Source organism: Schistocerca americana, chromosome 1, assembly GCF_021461395.2.
Source record: "Schistocerca americana isolate TAMUIC-IGC-003095 chromosome 1, iqSchAmer2.1, whole genome shotgun sequence".
NCBI classification, from domain to species: Eukaryota; Metazoa; Arthropoda; class Insecta; order Orthoptera; family Acrididae; genus Schistocerca; species Schistocerca americana.
In genome coordinates, this window is record NC_060119.1 from 1,039,219,725 (window position 1) to 1,039,244,514 (window position 24,790).

Sequence of the window (24,790 nt, forward strand, 5' to 3'; positions counted from 1 at the left end):
TTGAAATATGTGTGGTACCATGATATAATTTTGTATGTGCATCTAGCGGCATATGTGGAAACAGTCTGCGAATTTTATTGCGAATAGAATTTGTACCACAGAAGTAATAAATTTAAACGTAATGCACGATAGGATTGTTTTTCACGCGTCTCATTGTTTATGGCGTCATGACTCCTAAACTATAATAGGTGTATGGTTATTACCCACACAGCGATTGTTGCCCGACAGTAAGAGATATGAGTGCCAAGTTTGGTTGAAATCGGTCCAGTGGTTTAGGAAGCGATGTGGAACATGCACACATACATACATTCACTTTTATTATATGTATGGATTAAAAATATTGCCTATGTCCATCCGAGTGTTTTTTAGAACATCGTGTAAGGATTTGAAGTAAACTGATCGAGAGCTTTTCGAGATTCTGGGTTTCAATGTTGACAACGAACAGCCTTCAAGAAGCATGTAAAAAAAAGGGGACAAAGAATAAGTTTAACGCTCTCAACATAGAGGTCACCACAGACGTAATGCGTGTAAAAAAAGTATAACCTGAATTCATTTACCGTACGAGGAAGACGCGTGCCTTCGAGGCCACGGTTGTCAGCAAACTTCCCGTAAGCACTATTATCCTGAAATTTATGAGAAGGTCGTATTTTTATTACTTGCGTAGCTAATGTGTTATTGTAAAACTTTTTAGAAATACTAATAGCACGAATGACTTACAGTATTTAAACAAGTTGATATTCACAGCGACACCGCTGCTTCCTCGACGTTTCACGCATATATTTCATTTACTCAGACTGCGTACGAACAGCCTTCAAGACGCATATAAAGAAGGGGGAAATAGAATAAGTTTAACGCCCTCAACATCGAGGTCACTACAGACGTAATGCGTGCAAAAAAGCTATAATCTAAATTCATTTATCGTACAAGGAACATACGTGCCTTCGAGGTCACGGTTGCCAAATGGCATTTCAAGCAGTCAAAACTGCGGACGATGTCTACGACGCATTCATGATTTGGCTCCTAATCTCGGCAGAGGGCGGGTACAGAGACTGATGATGACGTGTGACTGTCACGTCAAACTAATGGCCGTGATAAATACTGCGGATATTGCGAAATATCAATAACAGTCGCCAAGGTTACTCTTTCGTCAGACTGTTTTTATTGTGGTCCTCTGTCCAGAGACAGGCTTGACACAGCTCTCCAGGCTACTTTATCCTGTGTAAATCTCTTCATCTTCGAATAACTACTGCAACCGATATCCGTTTGAACTAGCTTTCTATATTCATCTACTTATCTCCCTCTAGAATTTTAAACTACCCCCCCCCCCCTTGCCACCAATACTAAACTGATGATTCCTTGTTGTTCCAGAATGTGGCCTGTCAATCGATCCCTTCTTTTAGTCAAATTGTGGCATAAATTTTTCTCCCCAATTCTGTTCAGCAGGGGAGAGAGTTGTACTTTTTGAGACTTTCGCCTCCAGCCAGCTCTATAATAGAAGTTTAATATATTATCTTCTCTTGAAAAAATAGCTGTCAGTTAATGTGTGCTGCAATTTTTCTCTGAAATTTCAAAAATTACTATGGAAAAGTAAGGTTTTTTCAAATGTGAAAAATTGTTCCAAGGTAAAACATGCTCGTGTACCCAGGAACAAATATTCTACTGAAATTGAAAAGGGTTGCAAACGAGAAAATCCTGTCAATACGGTATTTAATAGTACAACCGTTACATTATTGACCTACTAGGTGCATTCAAGTTCTAAGGTCTCCGATTTTTTTCTCCAGACTGGAAAGAGATACAAACATGCGCATTGTTTTAAAATGAGGCCGCGTTCATTGTCAATACGTCCCAGAGATGGCAGCACTGTACGGCAGATGGAACTTTACGGCCAGCGGCGAGAATGAGAGCTGTTTTAAATACTTAAAATGGCGACTTTTCCTTACTTGAACAGCGTGCAATCATTCGTTATCTGAATTTGTGTGGTGTGAAACCAATTGAAATTCATCGACAGTTGAAGAAGACATGTGTTGATGGAGTTATGGATGTGTCGAAAGTGCGTTCGTGGGTGCGACAGTTTAATGAAGGCAGAACATTGTGTGACAACAAACCGAAACAACCTCAGGCTCGCACAAGCGGGTCTGACGACACTATCGAGAAAGTGGAGAGAATTGGTTTGGGGGATCGCCGAATGACTGTTGAACAGATCGCCTCCAGAGTTAGCATTTCTGTGCGTTCTGTGCACACAATCCTGCGTGACGACCTGAAAATGCGAGAAGTGTCACCCAGGTGGGTGCCACGAATGCTGACGGACGACCACATGGCTGCCCGTGTGGCATGTTGCCAAGCAATGTTGACGCGCAACGACAGCATGAATGGGACTTTCTTTTCGTCGGTTGTGACAATGGATGAGACGTGGATGCCATTTTTCACTCCAGAAACAAAGCACCAGTCAGCTCAATGGAACCACACAGATTCACCACCACCAAAAAAATTTCGGGTAACCGCCAGTGCTGAAAAAATGATGGTGTCCATGTTCTGGGACAGCGAGAGCGTAATCCTTACCTATTGTGTTCCAAAGGGCACTACGGTAACAGGTGCATCCTACGAAAATGTTTTGAAGAACAAATTCCTTCCTGCACTGCAACAAAAACGTCCGGGAAGGGCTGCGCGTGTGCTGTTTCACCGAGACAATGCACCCGCACATCGAGCTAACGCTACGCAACAGTTTCTTCGTGATAACAACTTTGAAGTGATTCCTCATGCTCCCTACTCACCTGACCTGGCTCCTAGTGACTTTTGACTTTTTCCAACAATGAAAGACATTCTCCGTGGCCGCACATTCTCCAGCTGTGCTGCTATTGCCTCAGCGATTTTCCAGTGGTCAAAACAGATTCCTAAAGAAGCCTTCGCCGCTGCCATGGAATCGTGGCGTCAGCGTTGTGAAAAATGTGTACGTCTGCAGGGCGATTACGTCGAGAAGTAACGCCAGTTTCATCGATTTCGGGTGAGTAGTTAATTAGAAAAAAAATCGGAGGCCTTAGAACTTGAATGCACCTCATACTATTATCAACAACTAATTACAAATTAAAAACATTTTGAAATGTCCCTTTTCAAGACAGTGTAAATTGTTAAAACATTAAAGAAATTCAGTTCATTTTGAAATATCAGATGTTCCACCTTATTCTTTGTCAACGCACAAGACGGTGCATGACCGACGAAGAATAGCTTAATCGTTCACACGTTACATAACTAGTTTTAGAAATACCAGGTGATCAGAAAGTCAGTATAAATTCGAAAACTAAATAAATCACGGAATAATGTAGATAGAGAGGTACAAATTGACACACATGCTTGAAATGACATGGGATTTTATCAGAACCAAAAAAATACAAACGTTCAAAAAATGTCCGACAGATGGCGCTTCATCTGATCAGAATAGCAATAATTAGCATAACAAAGTAATACAAAGCAAAGATGATGTTCTTTACAGGAAATGCTCAATATGTCCACCATCATTCCTCAATAATACCTGTAGTCGAGGAATAATGTTGTGAACAGCACTGTAAAGCATGTCCGGAGTTATGGTGAGGTATTGGCGTCGGATGTTGTCTTTCAGCATCCCTAGAGATGTCGGTCGATCACGATACACTTGCGGCTTCAGGTAACCCCAAAGCCAATAATCGCACGGACTGAGGTCTGGGGACCTGGGAGGCCAAGCATGACGAAAGTGGCGGCTGAGCACACGATCACCACCAAACGACGCGCTCAAGACATCTTTCACGCGTCTAGCAATACTTTTTTTTTTTGGTTCTAAAAAAACCCCATGTCATTCCAAGCATGTGTGTCAATTTTTACCTCTCTATCTACATTATTCCGTGGTTTATTAAGTTTTCAAATTTATACTGACTTTTTCATCACCCGGTATATAGGATTTTACTCACCATAAAACACTGTAACTAAAGAATTAACAATATTGTCAAAATACTTGTAACAAATTACACAGCACTTAAATATCTAGAACTCGTTGTATTTATAAACACTGCACATAACACAATTAATGTCTCAGACAACAATAACAGAAAATTCCAGAAACTGCTTACAGCGGTTTCTAGTGCATATTCCATCGTGTGTTCGTGGTACACAATCCTCCAGGTGTAACACTCAATTAAGTCCTCATTCAGCGTTCTTCTGTGGCACCACATTCCAAAAGCTTCTATTGTTGTCTTGTCTATACTGCTTATTGTCCACGTTTCACTTCAGTACTACGCTCCAGTTAAATACCTTCAGTAACTATTTCCAAACATTTAAACCTATATATTTAATAAATTCCTCTTTTTCAGAAATCCTTAACTTGCTACAGCCAGTCTGTAATTTACATGCTCTCTACTTCGACTATTGCAGTTATTTTGCTACCAAATAGCAAAACTCAACTACTAATTTTGGTATTTCATTTCTTAATCTAATTGCTCAGCATCGCCTGATTTAATTTGACTACATTTCATTACTATTGTTTTGCTTTTGTTTATGTTCATCTTATATCCTCCTTTTAAGACACCATTTATTCTGCTCAACTGCTCTTCCAAGTTCTTTGCTGTGTCTGACAGGATTACAGTATCATCGGAAAAACTCTAATTTTTTGTGTCTTCTCCCTGAACTTTTAATTCATTTGCCAATTTTTCTTTAGTTTCCTTTGCCACTTGGCCAGTGTACAACAGTCACAAATAGGCTATAACTTTGTCTCACTTCCTTCTCAACTACTGCTTCTCTTTCATACCCTTCGACCCCTAGCTCTAAATGCAGGAAAATGTAAGTTAATGCGGATGAGAAGGAAAAACAAACCAGTAATGTTCGGGTACAGCATTAGTAGTTCCTGCTTGACACTGACACGTCGTTTAAATATCGGGGCGTAACGTTGCAAAGTGGTATGAAAAGGAATGAGCATGTGAGGATTGTGGTGGGAAAGGCGAAAGGTCGACTTCGGTTTATTGGGAGAATTCTGGGAAAGTGTTGTTCAAATTCAGAATGGTTCAAATGCCTCTAAGCACTATGGGACTTAACATGTGAGGTCCTCAGTCCCCTAGACTTAGAACTACTTAAACCTAACTAACTTTAGGACATCACACACATTCATGCTCGAGTCAGGATTCGAACCTGCGACCGTAGCAGCGACCGCAGTAGCGCGGTTCCGGACTGAAGCGCCTAGAGCCGCTCGGCCACAGCAGCTGGCAAAGTGTGGTTCATCTGTAAAGGAGACTGCATACAGGATGCTGGTGAGATCTATCCTTGAGTACTGCTGGAGTGTTTGGGACCCGTACCAGTTCGGATTAAAGGGAGACATCGAAGCAATTCAAAAGCGGACTGCTAGATTTGTTACTGGTAGGGTCGAACAATACAGAAGTGTTACGGACATGCTTCGAGAACTCCAATGGGAATTCCTGGAGGGAAGGCGACATTCTTTTCTAGGATCGCTACTGAGAAAATGTAGAGAACCAGTATTTCAAGCTGACTGCAGAACGATTCTACTGCCTCCAACATACATTGCACGTAAGGTCCACCAAGATAATATACTAGAAATTAGGGCTCATACGGAGGAATATAGATAGGTGTTTGTCCCTCGCTCTGTTTGCGAGAGTAACAGGAAAGGAAATGACTAGTAGTGGTATTCGGTATCCTCCGCAAAGCGCCATATGATGGATTACGGAGTAACAATGTAGATGTAGATGTAACTGCCGTCTAGTTTCTGTACAAGCTGTAAATAATCTGTCGCTTCCTAAATTAAGAGCTGTTTCCTCTGTAATTTCATGTAGTGTATTTCAGTCAACAATGTCAAAAGATTTAGAGAAATCTATAAAAGCTATAAAGGTAGACTTGTCATTTTAAGCCTGTCTTCTGTTGTAAGTTATAGGATCAGTATTACCTCGCGTAATCCTACATTTTTCCAGAACCCAAGCTGATCTTCTCCGAGCTCGCCTTTACCAGTCTTTCCACTCTCCTGTAAATAGTTCGTGTAAATATTTTGCAACCATGATTTAGTAAACTGATAATTCGGCAGTATTCACACCTGTCAGCACCTGCCTTCTTTGGAAATGGAATTATTACATTCTTGTTGAAGACTGTTTCATCCATCTTTGCACAACAGGTGGAATAGTTTTGTCAAGGACGGCACTACCAAGGATATCAACAGCTCTGAGGGAATGTTGACTACTCCAGGGTACATGTTACGTATGAGATCTTTCAGTGCTCTGTCAAATTCTCTGCGCATTATTGTATCTGCCATCTCATAATCAGCTACTTCCTGTTCCCAGCCCCGCGCGGTAGCCGCGTTGTCTGGGGCGCCTTGTCACGGGTCGCGCGGCTCCCCCCGTCGGAGGTTCGAGTCCTCCCTCGGGCAGGGATGCGTGTGTTGTACTTAGCGTAAGTTAGTTTAAGTTAGATTAAATACTGTGTAGGCTTAGAGACCAATGACCTCAGCAGTTTGGTCCCATAGGACCTTACCACAAATTAAAAAAAAAAAAAATCCTGTTTCCTTTCTATGATATTGCATAAGTTAATTTCCCCTGCATAGCCTCGCTATGTATTCCTTACATCTTTCATCTTTTCCTTCTTTGCGCAGTACTGCTTTTCAGTCTTAGCTCTTGATATTCATACTGCTACTTCTCTTTTCTCCAAACGCCTCTTTAATTTTCCTGCAGGTAGTATCAATCTTTCTCCTAGCTTCCTCTAGCTGTCCCTGCTTACATTTAGACCAAATTGGATTTTTGTATTTTTTATATTTATGGTACGCGAAGTTCAGAAATCTAATATAAATATCCCAAAGCAGTTCGACGTAACTCTAAAAAATCGCTTGAAAATCCTCTTTGAAGTTTTCCGACTCTCTTTAGTACGCTAAAGTAAGGTCGTTTGATTCATTAGCAGGGTGCTTCTGTGGTAGAGTTCTCGGCAAACACTTGGGGGACATGTTCTCGATTCCTAAGTGATTGAGCTTTTTAAGCAAAGGTGCATGTTATACGAGCATTTCCGTGCAATGTAAAATACATAAAGAGGGAACAAAAATTAATTTCTAAATTTTTAAAATCAAATAATCTTGATTAACTGTCTTGATAAAAAAATCTTTCATAAAAGATAATTGTTCGATAATTAAGAATTTAAATTCGCATGAAAACTGGATTTGTATCTGCAGTATGCAGTTAGAAATTAATTTTCATAGAAATAACTATTAGGCATATGTTAATTAGTATACATTTGATAAATTTTATATTTAAATGACTTACGTTTTCGAACTACGCGGAAAAAACGGAAAAAATAATGATCGTAACGAGATTCGAGCCAGCAATTGTCACTCTCTAACACCACCGATTTTTTCTATCTATATGTACTGTATGCTTCACAGGAACGCTCATAGAGCATGTACTTTTGTTTAAAAATTTTAATCCAATGAAAATCGAACTCATGTCCCTCACATGTTAGGTGAGCAGTCTACCACAGATCCATGCTGCTTGTACAAATGATCTTACTTTAGCATTTTAAAGAGGGTCGGAAAACTTCTAACTGGATTTTCTCGACAATTTCCGAGACTTGCTTCGAATTTCTTCGGAATATTAATATCTGAGTTCTGAACTTCACGTACCACAAACACAAAGAAATGCAAAAATCCGATTGCCGTGTGGTCTCTTGTTAGCCGTTTTGCTCATTCTGTCAGTCTCATTTTTTAGACGTCTGTATTCCCTTTCAACTGATTCATTTGCCCTGTATTTTTATATTTTCTCCTTTCATCAATTAAAATCAGTGTCCTGTTGGAGGAACATCAGCAACTGAGCATTATACCAGAGGCTGAAAATGCTGCTACAGTTGTAAAGTTCTTTTATTATCACACGACCGGTTTCGGCCTCTTGTACGCCCATCTTCAGGTGCCGTGACTTGGTGCCGTGACTCCCGGGCGCCGCGGTGGACGTGTACGAGGCGCGGTGTGCCACCTACGAGCGCAGAGAATGCCTTTATGACCCTTTTTGCTCCTTATCCGTTACATACAGGGTGTTTACAAATTAGTTATACAAAAGCAACCTTTAATTGTAAAAAAGCTAAATAATTTGCAGAAATGTTCGATACAGCCATGAATGCAGTATATCTACGAGGCCTGTTCAGAAAGTAAGCTCCGATTGATTGCCAAATTGAAACCACAGTGAACATCAGAAATGTTTTACTTGTAACAATTAACTACACCTTTCAGCTACTTCTCTACGTAGTCGCCGTTCTGACTTAGACTTTTGTCATAGCGTTGTACCAACTTTTCAATAGCCTCATCATAGAAGGCAGCCGCCAGTGCTGTCCGCCAATTCTCCACGCTGGCCTACACCTCGTTGTCTGTGTCAAAATGTTGTCTTCAAAGACAGCGGTTCATGTGACCAGAGATGAAACTCAGGGGGAGACAATTGCGGACTGTATTGTGGGTAATCTCACATTTCCATTTGAAAACGATGCAGGAGCATCTTCATTGCCCCTGCAGAATGCGGCTGAGAATTGTCTTGAAGAAGAAACAGCACGACAGTTATGTAATGTTAGCTGCATAGCTTCAGGCGAAATTTCTCACCAGGCCCTCGTACTTGGCGGCAGACACTATTTTCTAGACATCTTTACGCACTCACTGCGAGCTCAGAAATGAGAAGAGCGACGTGATGCTAACTGGGGTTATACTAGAGACACTACCCAACACATCTGTGCAAAGCTTTATCGGATTTTCATAGTCGTTTCCATTTCGCGACCAATCGGAGCTTACTTTCTGAACGCCCCTCGTATAAATTTTATCTACGAATCTACAGTGTGGCGACCTTTCGTAACACGACAAATGTTAACATCTCCAGTCAGTTACCTGCCTAATCCTATGAAGCAGGTCTTGACGTATGGTGGCAACTACTAGTGTTTTCCACTGTCGCAGCTTGTCAGCGTTTTCCGGAAGCAGAGGAACAAACACTCTGTCTTTAATGTAACCCTATACAATGAATTCCATTGGAGTTAAATCAGGTGATCGTGGTGGGCAGGGTATTGTCGCTAATGCCGGGATGGTTCGATGGTTTCTTTGAAAGGGCACGGCCGACTTCCTTCTCCATCCTTCCCTAATTCGATGGGACCGATGACCTCGCTGTTTGGTCCCCTCCCCTCAAATCAACCAACCAACAATATTGTTCCACCACATGGAAGCCAAATCGGCACATTCCTACAGATATAAGCGACAGCTTCACAATGATAATGTGGCGTCGCGCAATCTTGCTAGAAAATGAATTTGGTGCCATATCCTGTTGTAATTGAGGCATTATATGTATAATGTTTAAGCATGTCCAGATATGATATACCAGTTATAGTAGACTCGGAAAAAAGGAAAGGACCGAACCTTGATACAGATTACAGCGCAAAAAATATTTACCTGAGGCGAGTCCCGTACGTATTGGATTACGTGACGTGATTTCTGCTCGCCCCATATCCGAAAATTATACCGATTCACTTTACCGCAGATATGGAAGGTGGCTTTGCCATGGAACACAATTTTACTAAGAAAATAGTCTTCAGTTTGCATTTTGTTAAACATTTCTACACAAAACACTCCTGTTTTTCTTTGTCACTTTCTCTCGAAGCTTGCAACATTCCAGTTTGTAGGGTTGACAGGCATTTCCGTAATATATTCCACGCTGTAACATTAGGCACTTCTCTTTGATTTACCCAAACTACGAATGTAAGATTGCCGAACCCAAAATTGCTGCATCAGAGACTGCTGGCCTACCCTGACCTGGCGTTCTATGTGGTACACAGCCAGTTTCGGTGAAACGATTCTGCCAATTAATAACAGTTTGTTTTTGAGGTGGTGGCTTGCAATATTTAGTCCTGAATTGTCTCTGATGGTAGTAGCGGATTTCGACTCATGAAATCATAAACAGCACTGCGCACACGCTGCACCGTTATACGACTCTATGATGACTGCGATGACTGTTGGTATAGCTCATTCGCGCAAGCCACCAAACAGTGTTAGGCGGGAACTAACAGTGTTAGGCTGGAATAAAACTTGCAGACATATTGCATTCAGTGCTGTATTAAAAATTTCTGTAAGTTATTTACCCTTTCCAGAATTAATGGTTACTTCTGTATAACTAATTTAAAAACGACTATGAGAAAATGAAACGCCTACATCCGTCATTATGTTTTTTTTTTTTTTTTTTTTTTTTTTTTTTGCAACTAGTTTCGGCGCTTCAGTGCGCCATCTTCAGGCAGTAGTTGATGCGGAAGCGGTTGACACGATCCCTATATTACCGCATCAGTGGCCAGCACAACTGGATTGTTGTTGTTTTGGTCTTCAGTCCTGAGACTGGTTTGATGCAGCTCTCCATGCTACTCTATCCTTTGCAAGCTTCTTCCTTCATCTCCCAGTAATATGAATATGCTTAGTGTATCCGTCTCTTGGTCTCCCTCTACGATTTTTACCCTCCACGCTTCCCTCCAATACTAAATTGGTGATCCCTTGATGCCTCAGAACATGTCCTACCAATCGACCCCTTCTAGTCAAGTTGTGCCACAAACTTCTCTTCTCCCCAATCCTATTCAATACCTCCTCATTAGTTATGTGATCTACCCATCTAATCTTCAGCATTCTTCTGTAGCACCACATTTCGATAGCTTCTATTCTCTTCTTATTCAAACTATTTATCGTCCATGTTTCACTTCCATACATGGCCACACTCCACACAAATACTTTCAGAAACAACTTCCTGACACTTAAACCTACACTCGATGTTAACAAATTTCTCTTCATGTTTGCTTGCCTTGCCATTGCCAGTCTACATTTTATATCCTCTCTACTTCGACCATCATCGGTTATTTTGCTCCCCAAATAGCAAAACTCCTTTACTACGTTAAGTGTCTCATTTGCTAATCTAATTCCCTCAGCATCACCCGATTTAATTCGAATACATTCCATTATCCTCGTTTGCTTTTGTTGATGTTCATCTTATATCCTCCTTTCAAGACACTGTCCATTCCGTTCAACTGCTCTTCCAAGTCTTTTGCTGTCTCTGAGAGAATCCTTCCCAACGACTGCTTCCCTTTCATATCCCTCGACTCTTATAACTGCCATCTGGTTTCTGTAGAAATTGTAAATAGCCTTTTGCTCCCTGTATTTCACCCCTGCCACCTTGACACGATCCCTATATTACCGCATCAGTGACCAGCATAACTGGATATGCAGACTATCAGAAAACATTGGTGTCAGCACGCCAACAATCAAGTGCCAATTACTTCGTGGTATAAGAGAAGGAGGGCAACGGCCTTGCCGCAGTGGATACACCGGTTCCTGTCAGATCACCGAAGTTAGACGCTGTCTGGCGTGGCCGGCACTTGGATGGGTGACCATCCGGGCCGCCATGGGCTGTTGCCATTTTTCGGGGTGCACTCAGCCTTGTGATGCCAACTGAGGAGCTACTCGACCGAATAGTAGCGGCTCCGGTCAAAGAAAACCATCGTCACGACCGGGAGAGCGGTGTGCTGACCACACGCCCCTTCTATCCGCATCCTCAGCTGTGGATGACACGGCGGTCGGATGGTCCCGATGGGCCACTTGTGGCCTGAAGACGGAGTGCTGTATAAGAGGAGGAGGGGGCGTAGCAGCTTGTGTGATAATAAATGTTAAGGGCTGGAGGGGCTTCGTTAAAATGTGACGCAGAAATCTTCATAACAATATTCTATATAATACTCAAATAGCAACGATGGAATGTTTCGTATTTGAGAACTATCAAAACTGATTAGTGACAACTTCCCTGATAGACATCTCCAAGTACTGCTCGACATATAGTAGACCTTTGGTTTTAGCGCATTTGATGTGGTGCTCATTTTTGGCGAAAAATGCCCTGTTGCCCGAATTTAGTCTTTTTATTTTCTGTAAGCTTGAACACTACAGTGCTTTACCAGGCATGGTATTTACCAGGTGATATGCCGTTGCGTTCCTCCGACCTTTGAAGTGAATTACCCACTAAATTATAGGGGGACCTACAGTTTGCTGCGAAACTTTAAACAATTTGGGAAGACACACAGTCATGAGAATTTGTGAGGACGGTCGTGTGTTGAAGTACAGGGTGGTTAGAATTAAGCTCTCGCTGCTTGAGAAGGCCCTCTTGAAAAACGAAAGATCGTAAAACATTGAAACTTTGTTGAAACATCTGCGAGGACTTTCGAAAGAAAACTATGGAATAAACCAATGAAGTAAATACATTTTAGTTTACACTTAAGAGAGTAATATTTGTTAACAGCATACCGTGTTTACATTCTAAGTTACAAACGTTGCTTAGTGTGAAGACCATCTGCATCCACGACAGTCTGGAACTGTGCCAGGGGTACCATCTCAAAATTGTTCGCAGCACTATTCGAACAGTGGACGATGAAGTGTTCAGTTGTCGTGACACAGCTCTTGTAACTGCTTGAAGATCGCATAGTGCTTCCAGCATTCTCAGCTATGCAGCTTTGTGCTCGACATTTTCCTTTGCCAAACTTGTCTTCTCACAAGCTGAGGAGTAGGAGGGTATCGAAATGAGCGTATGGCGTCAGTGGCCGGCAGTTCCCAGGCGGGAAGTTCGGCCGTCAACTGCAGGTCTTATTGAGTTCGACGCCACAATGGGCGACTTGCGCGTCGACAGTGGGGATGAAATGATGATGAGGACAGGCACACTTGTTACAAAAACTGGTTTTTGTCCGTTTCAAGGATGCTCGATACAATTTATAGGATGTGCATTTGATAGTGATCTACTACGTTATGCACGTTATTTGGTAACCGTGATAGCGTTACGGAGATGTTTAGCAAACTCAAGTGGCAGACTCTGCAAGAGAGGCGCTCTGCATCGCGGTGTAGCTTGCTCGCCAGGTTTCGAGAGGGTGCGTTTCTGGATGAGGTATCGAATATATTGCTTCCCCCTACTTATACCTCTCGAGGAGATAACGAATGTAAAATTAGAGAGATTCGAGCGCGCACAGAGGCTTTCAGACAGTCGTTCTTCCCACGAACCATACGCGACTGGAACAGAAAAGGGAGGTAATGACAGTGGCACGTAAAGTGCCCTCCACCACACACCATTGGGTGGCTTGCGGAGTATAAATGTAGATGTAGATGTAGATTCGATGCACCACGTATTGTCTACCAAGCAACCACAATATTGGCTGCAAATGGCAGCCGGAGGTACCCAATGGTGAGCACAGCATGAGGCTACGGATTGTAGTTGAAATGCTTAGTCGACGATTAACTCACAACAGTACTACTGCTAGTACTAAAATGTAGACTTTCACGGCCGGAAATGTCATGTCCATAATGATTATCCGGGCTATTATGCCGTGGTCGGTTGATGAATTTTGTCTCAATTCCCAACGTTTCGTCCCCGTCTGCGGGAGACATCTTCAAGGGGGTCTGTAGCTCGATGGAAGGTTCAACACACCCGCTGGCTCGCTACTGACTGCCGCTGACACGGAATTTGCGAAGTTGACATTTCGTCAGAAAGACAGCCAAGGAATTTCGCAGAGTGAGAGAGAAGTGGCAGATGAAATATTACCGTTTCTGCAAGATGAGCCAGTGAAATGTGCGATGTCGTATACACTCGACTGTGCAGTAGATGTACGTAAGGAGTACAATGATGGCGATACGTGTTTATCAATGTTTAACAAGTGAAAGCGATATTGAAACTGGTGTCGACCCATGTAGTTCATCATTCTTGTTGGAAAAGGAGCAGCAAATCCAGTCTCCAGTGAAACGTAGTAAAGAACAATTTTTGTCCAAGGAGCGGGTACTGAACATTATTACGTACATGAAATATCATCCGCAACGTAGTAAAAAAACGATTATCAACAGATTCCGAATACGTCCGCAGCAATATGATCGTGTAGTGAATAATAAAAACTAAGGGTTTTCAAAAGAGGACAAGGCATACTTGTTACAAAAACTGGTTTTTGTCCGTTTCAAGGATGCTCGATACAATTTATAGGATGTGCATTTGATAGTGATTACTACGTTATGCACATCAAATTGCTCGGGACATTGATTACAGTGATTTTAAGGGAAGCAGTGGCTCTTTAGATGACTCGAAACAGTGCTGCAGAACTGAAAGACCTAAGATAACGAAATTTCAGACAAGGCGTCAACTTAACGATGCACAGCATCGGCCTGAAAATATGTGGATGAGTTAAACAAACTTATCCTATCATTCAGTAAGGAATTTGTTCTCAACCTCGACCAATATGAATTTGAAGAGGACATGCATATGAAAGGAATACTGGAAATTATAGGTATCAGGAAACCCGTAACGAGATTAACTAACATCAATAGCTTAACGCATTTGCATAAAATTATACCGATTGTTAATCTGGATGGTAAATTGGCTAGAAACTTGTTTATTGTGCTACGAGAAGTTGGAGGTGCTCCCCTACAGTTCTTTCTCGTGTACGTGATATTGCAAGGGCAGTAGGGAATATTTACGTCACAGCAACCAAGAGTGGGAAAATGGGCGTAGGAGGAGTACAACTATAGTATGAGCACTACTTTTGACCAAAAGCAGTCGAAATGACTTGCTTTTGCTTGATTCCTAGTCTGTGCACAAAAATCACACTCTTTTAGAGCAAACCATCCTTCCTGAAAAGTGTGTGACATTGCAATTCATACCATCTGGAGAACCACTTGACAAATTCAGCCTATGGATGTTTGTTTTTCCCATGCATGTAAAACATATTATCGCACTATGTGTAGCTACGCCTTAAAGGATAATCAGTTTCACGACAAGCTCCAAGACAGATTGTTTCGGATTCGGTTGCATGCCATCACATTCGAACAGTTCTCATCGTCCCTTACACCAATACGATACTACACGCGTTCTTTAAGATTGTATACCTAACAGTGTCCTGCAAGGTTTGTAACTCCCAACGATTTCACCTTCGCTCTTGATATTGCGAACCTTTGTGACCGTTGTGACAAACCATTTTTATTCAGTGTACATGGTGAAAGTTAATTATCAGTTTTGAACATTTTTTTGAATGTCGACGATATCCATTTTGTGAAGTGTAATGCATCCATTCCACAGAAGTTTGATTTCTGCATCTCCCGGACACTCATTTTCTGTTGCACCCCTGATGCACGTAGTGAGTCGTTAGCAGCTACTGTTTTTCTCTCATAACTGTAAACACAACACTTTCAAAACAGTCTTGCTAAAGATTGAACTTGTGACTGCGCAGTCAAAGGATTCGTTGTTAATGTCTCTTCTTTTTTCCTTCAAATCTCCGTTGCGTTATCTTCTGTGCACTGCCTGAGGACACTGTGTGTGCAGCAGCCATTAGTCAGCCGTCAAGCATCACGGCGATCCTGGTACGGTACTTCCGTTCCATTTGTTCAGTGTCTTGATGGTACCTTTCTCCCTGTTCCTCACTCACAGAACCTAAATTTTCTGGGAGATGACGACGTAGTCCAAAAAGTGCCGCTTCAAGCTCATTGGGACGTCCAATACTTTGAAGGTATCCAGCATGTCTTTTATTACAGTCTTGTAATCAAGGTCTTTTAAGTCGTCAAGATACTCGTTAACACCGTGTTTAAAAGATAACCGAGGAGATATTTAAATTTAATTTGTTTTATCTTCACATGATTCGTCTTTCATTAGTTACCAAACGTCAGAGCCGATGAAAACCCGTTCTTTCATCTCAGCGTCTGAAGCCGAGGCAACTCACTTGAAATAGTCACCGCCTTTTGACAGGGCTTTAATAAATTGTTCATGGTAAACAAATGGGCATGACGTCCTACTACTGCTAGATTTCAGATATAGCTGGTGAAGGGGTTAACACCTCGAAACCGTAGTAGTGTATAGCAATTTCTGTCGTGCAAGACTGCTGTCAATAAAAGCAGTTTACTGCTGTGGCGGATTTGTTTACCATGAACACGTTACAGAACAGTTGTGGAAGACCCACACGTAAAAAACTGTGCTTTAATAAATTGTTTCATAATGTCAAGTTTTATGTGACGTGGAAGCAGAAGTTCTTTTAGGCCGAACAGAGAAAAGAATGAAATTACAATGAAATGAACACCCTCAGCTGCTTACAGGCGTTGACATACGTCAAAGGGGACAGATGAAAATGTGTAGCCCGACAGGGACCCGAACCCGGGATCTCGTGCTTACATGGCAGACGCTCTATCCAACTGAGCCACCGAGGAGACAGAGGATAGCGCGCTTCAGGGATTTATCTCTGGCACGCCTCCCGCGAAACCCACCTCAACGTATTGTCCCGCACTACATTCATAGTGCCCCCGCCCATTATGTGGGTTTCGCGGGAGGCGTGCCAGAGGTAAATCCCTGCAGTCGCGCTATCCTCTGTGTCCTCGGTGGCTCAGATGGAGAGAGCGTCTGCTATGTAAGCAGGAGATCCCGGGTTCGGGTCCCGGTCGGGGCACACATTTTCATCTGTCCCCGTTGACGTATGTCAACGCTTGTAAGCAGCTAAGGGTGTTCATTTCATTGTAATTTCATTCTAACCAGCTGCATGGTCACCGCTGATATCTGTTCTTTCGAGCATGTCCGAAAGAACAAATACCATCTTAGTATATATAAAGAAAAGAATAATACGTCTTCCCTCCAATTTTCGGTGATCTAGTAGGCCATATTTCCTGATACGAATCCCTGTATTTTTTACGATCGCCCCATACCCATAGGAAGCAGGTGTACTTGGAATAGCCAACCTGTTGAATAAGAATCACGGAGGCAACTTTCAACTCCCTGCATATAGGTTTGGAATCACATTTGTTCCCACAGTGTAGAAGAACGGCTTTGAGACTTATTTTTGAAGAATTAATGAAGAGTCTCCAATCTTCTTTATAATTAAGCTTTCCCAGAGAAAAAGGCTGAATCTGTTTCAGATCTTTTGAATACCCAGCAGGTATGTAATCACATTTGTTCCCATAGTGTAGAAGAACAGCTTTGATACTTATTTTTGAAGAATTAGTGAAGGGTCTCCAATCTTCTGCGTCGTTCACAATTTCAAACACTTGCATTAATTTTTTTTCTCTATTACTGATCCAAGAGGAAAAAAATTTCAGATACTGACAAGTTTTTTCCTGCAGTCTAGAGGCTAACAGGTGTGCAGCATTGCAGCATGTTTTAGAAGTGACTGATCACTGGTCGAATCCTTCAATTCGGATTGAGAAAATTATTGTGGCTTACGGCAGTCCTTCGTAATCTCCATCAGAAATGTCGTGGGTCTCGTTCTCAGAAAGTCGAAACACATCATCAAGACTATCAGGCGACAGAGATACAAGAATATCAGTTCCACGAGGCACAGGACGCAACGGAGGTTTATTGCTTGGTGTTGTGTCTAGACAAGACAGCCTAGACACAATGAGAGGAAGCCGAAAGGCACGCGCTAAGCTAAAGCAGGATGGCGTGAGGTCTGAAACAGGATACGTAATGAATGGTATAAAGAAAAGTACGTAGCTGCTGGAATACTTAACTTTAATCCATCCTTGTGGTACATCTGGAGATTGTGGCGATACAAGTGAGACTCTTTAGATACATGCAATGTTACTAATGGCGCCTTGCTAGGTCGTAGCCATTGACTTAGCTGAAGGCTATTCTAACTATCTGCCCTGCAAATGAGCGAGGCTTCGTCAGTGTGCATCGCTAGCTACGTCGTCAGTACAACTGGGCGAGTGCTAGTGCGTCTCTCTAGACCTGCCGTGTGGCGGCGCTCGGTCTGCTATCACTGAAAGTGGCGACACGCGGGTCCGACATGTACTAATGGACCGCGGCCGATTTAAAGCTACCACCTAGCAAGTGTGGTGTCTGGCGGTGACACCACACTTGGATAACAGGTTTCCTTTCTGGATTTACAGTTGAGTCCTCGTATGGTACATGAACAAAAGTAATACTCGGCACTCAACACCGTAAGCACCCCAAAACTGACAGAGTTCATCTTATGCTTGGTCCACACACGGAGTTCTTCCTCGCGACTTGGATGCACTCAATCTGAGATGGCTTGCCCTGATATTCAACCTTTATGCCAGAGTATAATAAATATACTTCTTTATCAGAGTCTGAGATTATCCGCTGCTGCTTTAACACTACAAGCTTAGCATAGATGTGGCAGAAGGAGTCAGCGAATATGACGTCTTGAAGCCATGAAATTCGCTGCTGAAGAATAAGTGGAAAATGATATGTAAAACAAACATATAGACCTCGACATTACGACATCAAAAATAAAACATATTTTTGTATCATGTCACTTTACAAACCTTCACAAAAGCAGTAGTGACGTTATTATAACGATTAAACAGCTACATTTGTATACCTCACAGAAATTCGCATTTTGTGTCACGACTGCACGTGACTGAACATTATGTGTTTTACCTGAAATCAGCATCAAAAATACATCAGAACAATCCTTTGCCTCTAAGAAAAAAATTCAGTGGCTGATGGTCTGCATACATTGTGAAGCCATGCGATTTCACCACCAATCAGAGGCGTCTAATTGCTTCGTAGGTATGGGCCTACCGGGGCCCAAGAGAAATACGGGTCCCACAACAAACTTGCGTCTTCATACTACTCGGCTTATCCGCCACACTTCGTGAATGCTCGGATCCGTGCAGGGCCCACGGTAAATCAATAGGTAATTGAAAAGGCTCCCACTAAAGGTGCTATCGAGAGGTTGCATGCGTTGAAAGAGACAGTAAAAAATTATAAAACTCGTCTGAAATAGTTACTTGCTCCCCGCCTGAGACGGCTGCTGGTACTCTAAGACATGTACCGACCGGTGTAACGCAGTGGTTAGCACACTGGACTCGCATTCGGAAGGACGACGGTTCAAACTCGCGTCCGACAATCCTAATTTGGTTTTCCCGTGATATTCCTAAATTGCTTAAGACAAAAGCCGGGATGGTTCCTTTGAAAGCGGACGGCCGCTTTCCTTCTTCATTCTTCCCTAATCCGAGCCTGAGATCGTCTATAATGATCTCGTTGTGGACGGGTCGTTAAACACCCTCCTGCTCCTCTAAGACGTGCAATGTCACGTGCTGTGAAGTACGCGCCACCGCGTGTCTTTCTCGTGGGCCTCAGGCCTTTTGGAAGTGATATGTCCGTGCTTCCCATCGACTTTGGAACCGACTTAACCTGGTAGGTATAGCAGGACCTACAGTTGAATGTGCACGCCCAACCACGGGGCATTAACAAATCATTGCCAGAAGCGGTAAGTGACAGAAACAAATCATTTGACCGACTGGGTATCTAATTTCTGGACTACAGATTATTAGGCTGATATGTAGCCACTCAACCATCGAGCCACACACACAGTACGCTCTTAGACGTTTACTAATCTCTGGAAGCTACGAATTATTTATTTGCGCTAGTTCATGGTTTATCAAAATTGTTTGAAATGCCTCTAAGCACTATGGGACTTAACATCTGAGGTTATGAGTCCCCTAGTCTTAGAACTACTTAAACCTAACTAACCTAAGGACATCACCCACATCCGTGCCCGAGGAAGCATTCGAACCTGCGACCGTAGCAGCCGCGTGGTTACGGACTAAAGCGCCAAGAACCGCTCGGCCACCGCGGCTGGCTAGTGGTTTATTAAATTAATAATTGTTGGTATTGTTTTTGAGTGCACAAATGAAGACGCTTGTAAAAGTTCCCAGACTTTAAGCCGAAAAGTGTTCGACGCTGAACATCGGGTAAGTTTTTCTGGAAATTTTAATACGGTGTTTCTAAAAGTTCCTGTGGTGCGATTATCAGTTTCACGTACGTTTTTGTACTTGTCTCACTGATTTCATAAGTGTCATGATAACGTTAGTCCTTTTCCTGATTGTTTCTCAGAATTGTAACTTCGTCCTTGTGCACTGCTTGTCAGTTATGCAGGGGTTGGAAGAATGTGGAAACACGGCTAGAAAAGAGTGCTTGAACATAAATGCAGACTCTAGCAGAGTCTGCTCGTTGGCTGTTGTATTTGACTACGAACGGCACCCGTACAATGTCCTCGATACGTTCCAAGTGTCAGTCGTGGTTAGAACAGCGTTCTGTGTGGTTGTGAGTGCTTGATGTCGGAGCTTGGCAAGTTCGAACGTTGGCAAACTTTTTGTACTGGTGCGGTGGGCGCCTCCCTAAACAAGGTAGTCGGAGTGATAGGTGTTTCAAAAGGCACCGTATTGAAGATGTATGCCGCATACAGGGAAAGCGGAAAAACGTCATCCGGGAAGCCACAACACGGATGAACGTGTGTACTGAGTGATTGTGACAGACGACCAATGAAGAGGATTGCGACAAAAATATGGGGACGACAGCTGCCAAAGCCAATGCAGAACTGAATGTTGCACTCGCAAACTCTGTTAGCACCGAAACAACACAAAGGTACACTATGTGATCAAAAGTATCCTTACACCTGGCTGAAAATGACTTACAAGTTCGTGGCGCCCTCCATCGGTAATGCTGGAATTCAATATGGTGTTGGCCCACCCTTAGCCTTGATGACAGCTTCCACTCTCGCAGGCATACGTGCAATCAGTTGCTGGAAGGTTTCTTGGGGAATGGCAGCCCATTTTTCACGCAGTGCTGCACTGAGGAGAAGTATCGATATTGGTCGGTGAAGCCTGGCACGAAGTCGGCGTTCCAAAACATCCCAGAGGTGTTCTATAGGATTCAGGTCAGGACTCTGTGCAGGCCAGTCGATTACAGGGATGTTATCGTCGTGTAACCACTCCGCCACAGACCGTGCATTATGAACTGGTGCTCGATCGTGTTGAAAGATGCAGTCGCCATCCGCGAATTGCTCTTCAACAGTAGGAAGCAAGAAGGTGCTTAAAACATCAATGTAGGCTTGTGCTGTGATAGTGCCACGCAAAACAAGAGGAGTGCAAGCCCCCTCCATGAAAAACACGACCACACCATAACACCATGGCCTAGGAATTTTACTGTTGGCACTACACACGCTGGCAGATGACGTTCGCCGGGCATTCGCCATACTCACACCCTGCCATCGTATCGCCATATTATGTACCGTGATTCGTCACTCCACACAACGTTTTTCCACTGTTTAATCGCCAAATGTTTACGCTCCTTACACCAAGCGAGGCGTCGTTTGGCAGTTACCGGCGTGCTGTGTGGCTTATGAGCAACCGCTCGACCATGAAATCCCAGTTTTCTCACCTCCCGCGTTAACTGTCACAGTACTTGCAGTGGATCCCGATGCAGTTTGGTATTCTTGTGTAATGGTCGGGATAGATGTCTGCCTACTACACATTACGACCCTCTTCAACCGTCGGCGGTCTCTGTCAGTCAGCAGATGAGGTCAGCCTGTAAGCTCTTGTGCTGTACGTGTCCCTTCACGTTTCCACTTCACTATCGCATCGGAAACAGTGGACCTATGGATGTTTAGGAGTGTGGAAATCTCGCGTACAAACGTATGACACAAGTGGCACCCAATCACCTGACCACGTTCGAAGTCCGTGAGCTCCTCGGACCGCCCCATTCTTCCCTCTCACGATGTCTAATGACTACTGAGGTCGCTGATACGGAGTACCTGGCAGTAGGTAGCAGCACATTGCACCTAATGTGAAAAACGTATGTTTTTGGGGGTGTCCGGATACTTTTGAACCCATAGTGTAGCTTCAGAAGCAGGGAATCGCAGGGCGAGCTGGGATTCCAAAACCAGTCCTGACTAATGAAAAAGGCCGCAACAGAAAAAAGTGGTGCCGAAGCCATAACATCTGACTGTGGAGCAATGGAAGAATGTCATTTTCTAGGATGAGTCTTGTTTCACGCTGTTTCCAACTTCCCGCTGACTTAACGACCCAAGAGCTCAATGAAGCTTTGGGCACCCGTATCATGGTATTGCGTGGGCCCCATGGTTACTCTGCAAGGTCGAGTTGCTGCCAAGGATTATGCGACCATTTTGGCTGATCAGGTCCATGCCACGGTACAAAGGTTGCTCCCCGATGGTGATGCTGTGTTTCAAGATGACAGCTCGCATCGTACGGGACGGGTTTTGTGAGTACGAGGATGGGCACCACAGTCACCAGATTTGTGGTCTACTTTGGAGGGAAGGATGCTTAATGGCTATCCACCTTCTTCATCGTTATCTGAACTTGCAACTGTTTTGCAGGAAGAATGTTATAAAATAACATTGAAAACCGTGTGGAACATGTATTTGTCTATTACGAGACGACGACCTGCTTTGACTGCCAACGGTTTCTCTGTACCGTTTTAGGCATGTTAATGTGCAGTGTTTCTGGTGTTTCCGTTTATTATCCAACCATGTAACTGGAAAACCACGGTGGTCTCCGACAAGCACTCGTTTTATACCCTAACAGCCATGCTTTCACCAATCTTTTAATATTGACAAGTTACGCGTACTAAAGATCTTGTTGTGACCAACACTGTACTTACTTGCTAGTACATTTTTCAGTCCCGACGTACACATATGTGTACATCAGGTCTTTGTAGTGTCACCCTGCCAAGTGTCGTTTTCCCGAATTGAGACCTGATGTGAACGACTGTGCACATCATGCGGTTTCTGTTTTTGCCACTAGGTCGCGCGCAAGTCAGTTTTGGCGGGTCTTCTCGCATCCTGAAGCTTCCGATCATAAGGATGGCGTCATCTGCGACACACGAGAAAGGTAAATTCAGTTTCAGTATTCGTTTTTTAATTGTACTGTAGTTTTTATCGTGTCTTACTCCAAAACAAGGCATCAAGGAAGTGATATGCGTATGCAATTAAAAGGATTGTTTCGTAGTTTTACAAACATCGACTGTTGAATTTAAAGTACACATTTGTGTACATCAGGTCTTAGCTCACAGAATGTAGTGGTACTAACGCTAAGACTGATTTCACAGAGAAATCGTAATTTAAAACGTAGTATAGATCAAAATCTGAAAGTTTAGCTACTAATACAGTAGAGTAGGAGCAACGTCGTTGTGGGTGTTACGGGTAGCATGATGGACGTGTAACTAATCACAGTAAAAGCTCTAAAATTTCTAGTTTTGTTATTAGGTTCACTTTCATTTCTTTATTGAATTACTTCAACAGTTACCTTCACTTTATTTAATTTTCGCTTCTCAGCTCTGACAAACGATGAAATTATGAAACTACTTGAGACGAGTGACTTGAGTACCTTGTCAGATGAATAAGAGGATTCTGTTGATGAACTTCCAACTCCACCAGAACGTATTGGTGTGCCATTATTAATTCAAGGATTATGTACAATAGGTGTTGTCAAAAAGAAGGGATACCAAAACAAAAGTGTAAGTCTCTCATTAATTTCAGAATTCACTTGGACACGACTTCGTGAAGTCTTCAAAAATTGTACACTCACTGGAACTGTCGAAAGAAATTTCTCCGAGTGTAGCACAGGAGAATATCAGCAGTTCTGATGAAGATGAGGAGCATCAAACCACACAAAACGAAGATGAAATGTGCCAAAGCAACTAGAGAAAGCAAATGTGACAGGGTTGGCCACCTTCCTGAATATAATGAGAGTATTTTAGCCTCAAGGTGTCGGCTACCAGGGTGAAAGTCACGTTCTCGCATAATGTGTGAAAAGTGCAAAGTTTATTTCTGCGTCTTAAAAAACAATTGTTGTGCTAAATTCCATAAACATGAGAAGTTGTGTGTTCAAAAATGTAATGTGTACATAAAAATGAGAACAATTTTCATCGTAAATAAAAATATGAAAACACTACGAGATCGGCATTTTTTTCTCTGTTAAGGCCCGATGTACATATATGTGTACATTCAGTTATTCAAGCATTATCTAAAATAAAATTACTTTGATATCAACTGCACCAAAAAAAGTGACTGAAATATTTTTCCATTCTTTTTTATCTTCGGGACTGAAGAGGGTATAGTGTAAATATGGTAGGTTTTTTACTATTATAATTTAAATGCTTTTATAAAAATGTATGTTTAAGAAATATTGTTAGGAGGTTTTTACATTAGCTGAGAGACAATGTTGCTGTTTATGTCCATATATATCCGAATGGTTCACAGTCAATCGAAACCGGTTATCAACTAAATGTAACTACATTTTATTTCGATCAAGACCATTAAAATCTATGATAAACAACACCGATCGCTGTGGCCGTCTCACCAGACGATCTGAGTTCCAGCAAATTATTATTAGGTATTTATCAGATTTATATCTATCAGAAAAGCAAATGAAAATTAACAAGCCATTCGAAATGAACTTTAATTGAGTCAGAACTAGGTATGGCTCGTAAATACATAACTATAAGACGAAAACTGGGCGTGGTTCTTGTTATTCTTCCGTAGCCCAGTACGTGAATTCCTTGTCTCATAATCGAGGGAGTTTTTCCAACTTAGTGCTTCATTATTCACACGGGGAATCACGTATAAATAACTCACGATGCGGTGAGAGGTACAGTTCCTCACAGCATCGCGGTTCTGTAGCTAGCGCGCACGGAAGCCTGTGAGTGTGGTATGCCACGTCACGTGCTCAGCGCTGTATCGCGTTCCTTGGTCGCGTTCCAGCAGGCCGGGGATCTACCTACTTCTCCGAAGTGGATGTTTTTCCTTCCTACTTATTCAACCACTGGCAGGGAATCCACAGCACCTACGTTAGCAAGTCACGTCAAAGGATGGACTTCAGTCGACGGTAGTCAGACCGCATCCCACAGAATTTTATGGATTCTTATGAAACGCCGATTAAAATCGTTATTCGAGTCACACTGTCACTACACTGACGTAACAACAGCCCCTTCCTCCAAGTATTCACAGAATTGTTGCAAACTGCTTTTCACAAGCG

The 24,790-nt window shown here is 42.7% G+C and overlaps 1 protein-coding gene across 2 annotated transcripts in view; it reads right to left on the reverse strand.

Moving 5' to 3' along the window:
* Nucleotides 1-24,790, reverse strand: part of LOC124616869 (S-adenosylmethionine synthase) — a 281,538-nt gene that overhangs the window by 125,916 nt on the left and 130,832 nt on the right. Inside the window, exon 1 of one of the 2 annotated variants that reach the window (XM_047145222.1) lies at nucleotides 558-605. The exons of the other annotated variant lie outside the window; for it this stretch is intronic. The gene's annotated coding sequence lies outside the window, so the exon portion shown is untranslated. Of the gene's footprint in view, nucleotides 1-557; nucleotides 606-24,790 lie in introns of those variants that run through there. 2 annotated transcript variants of the gene reach the window in all.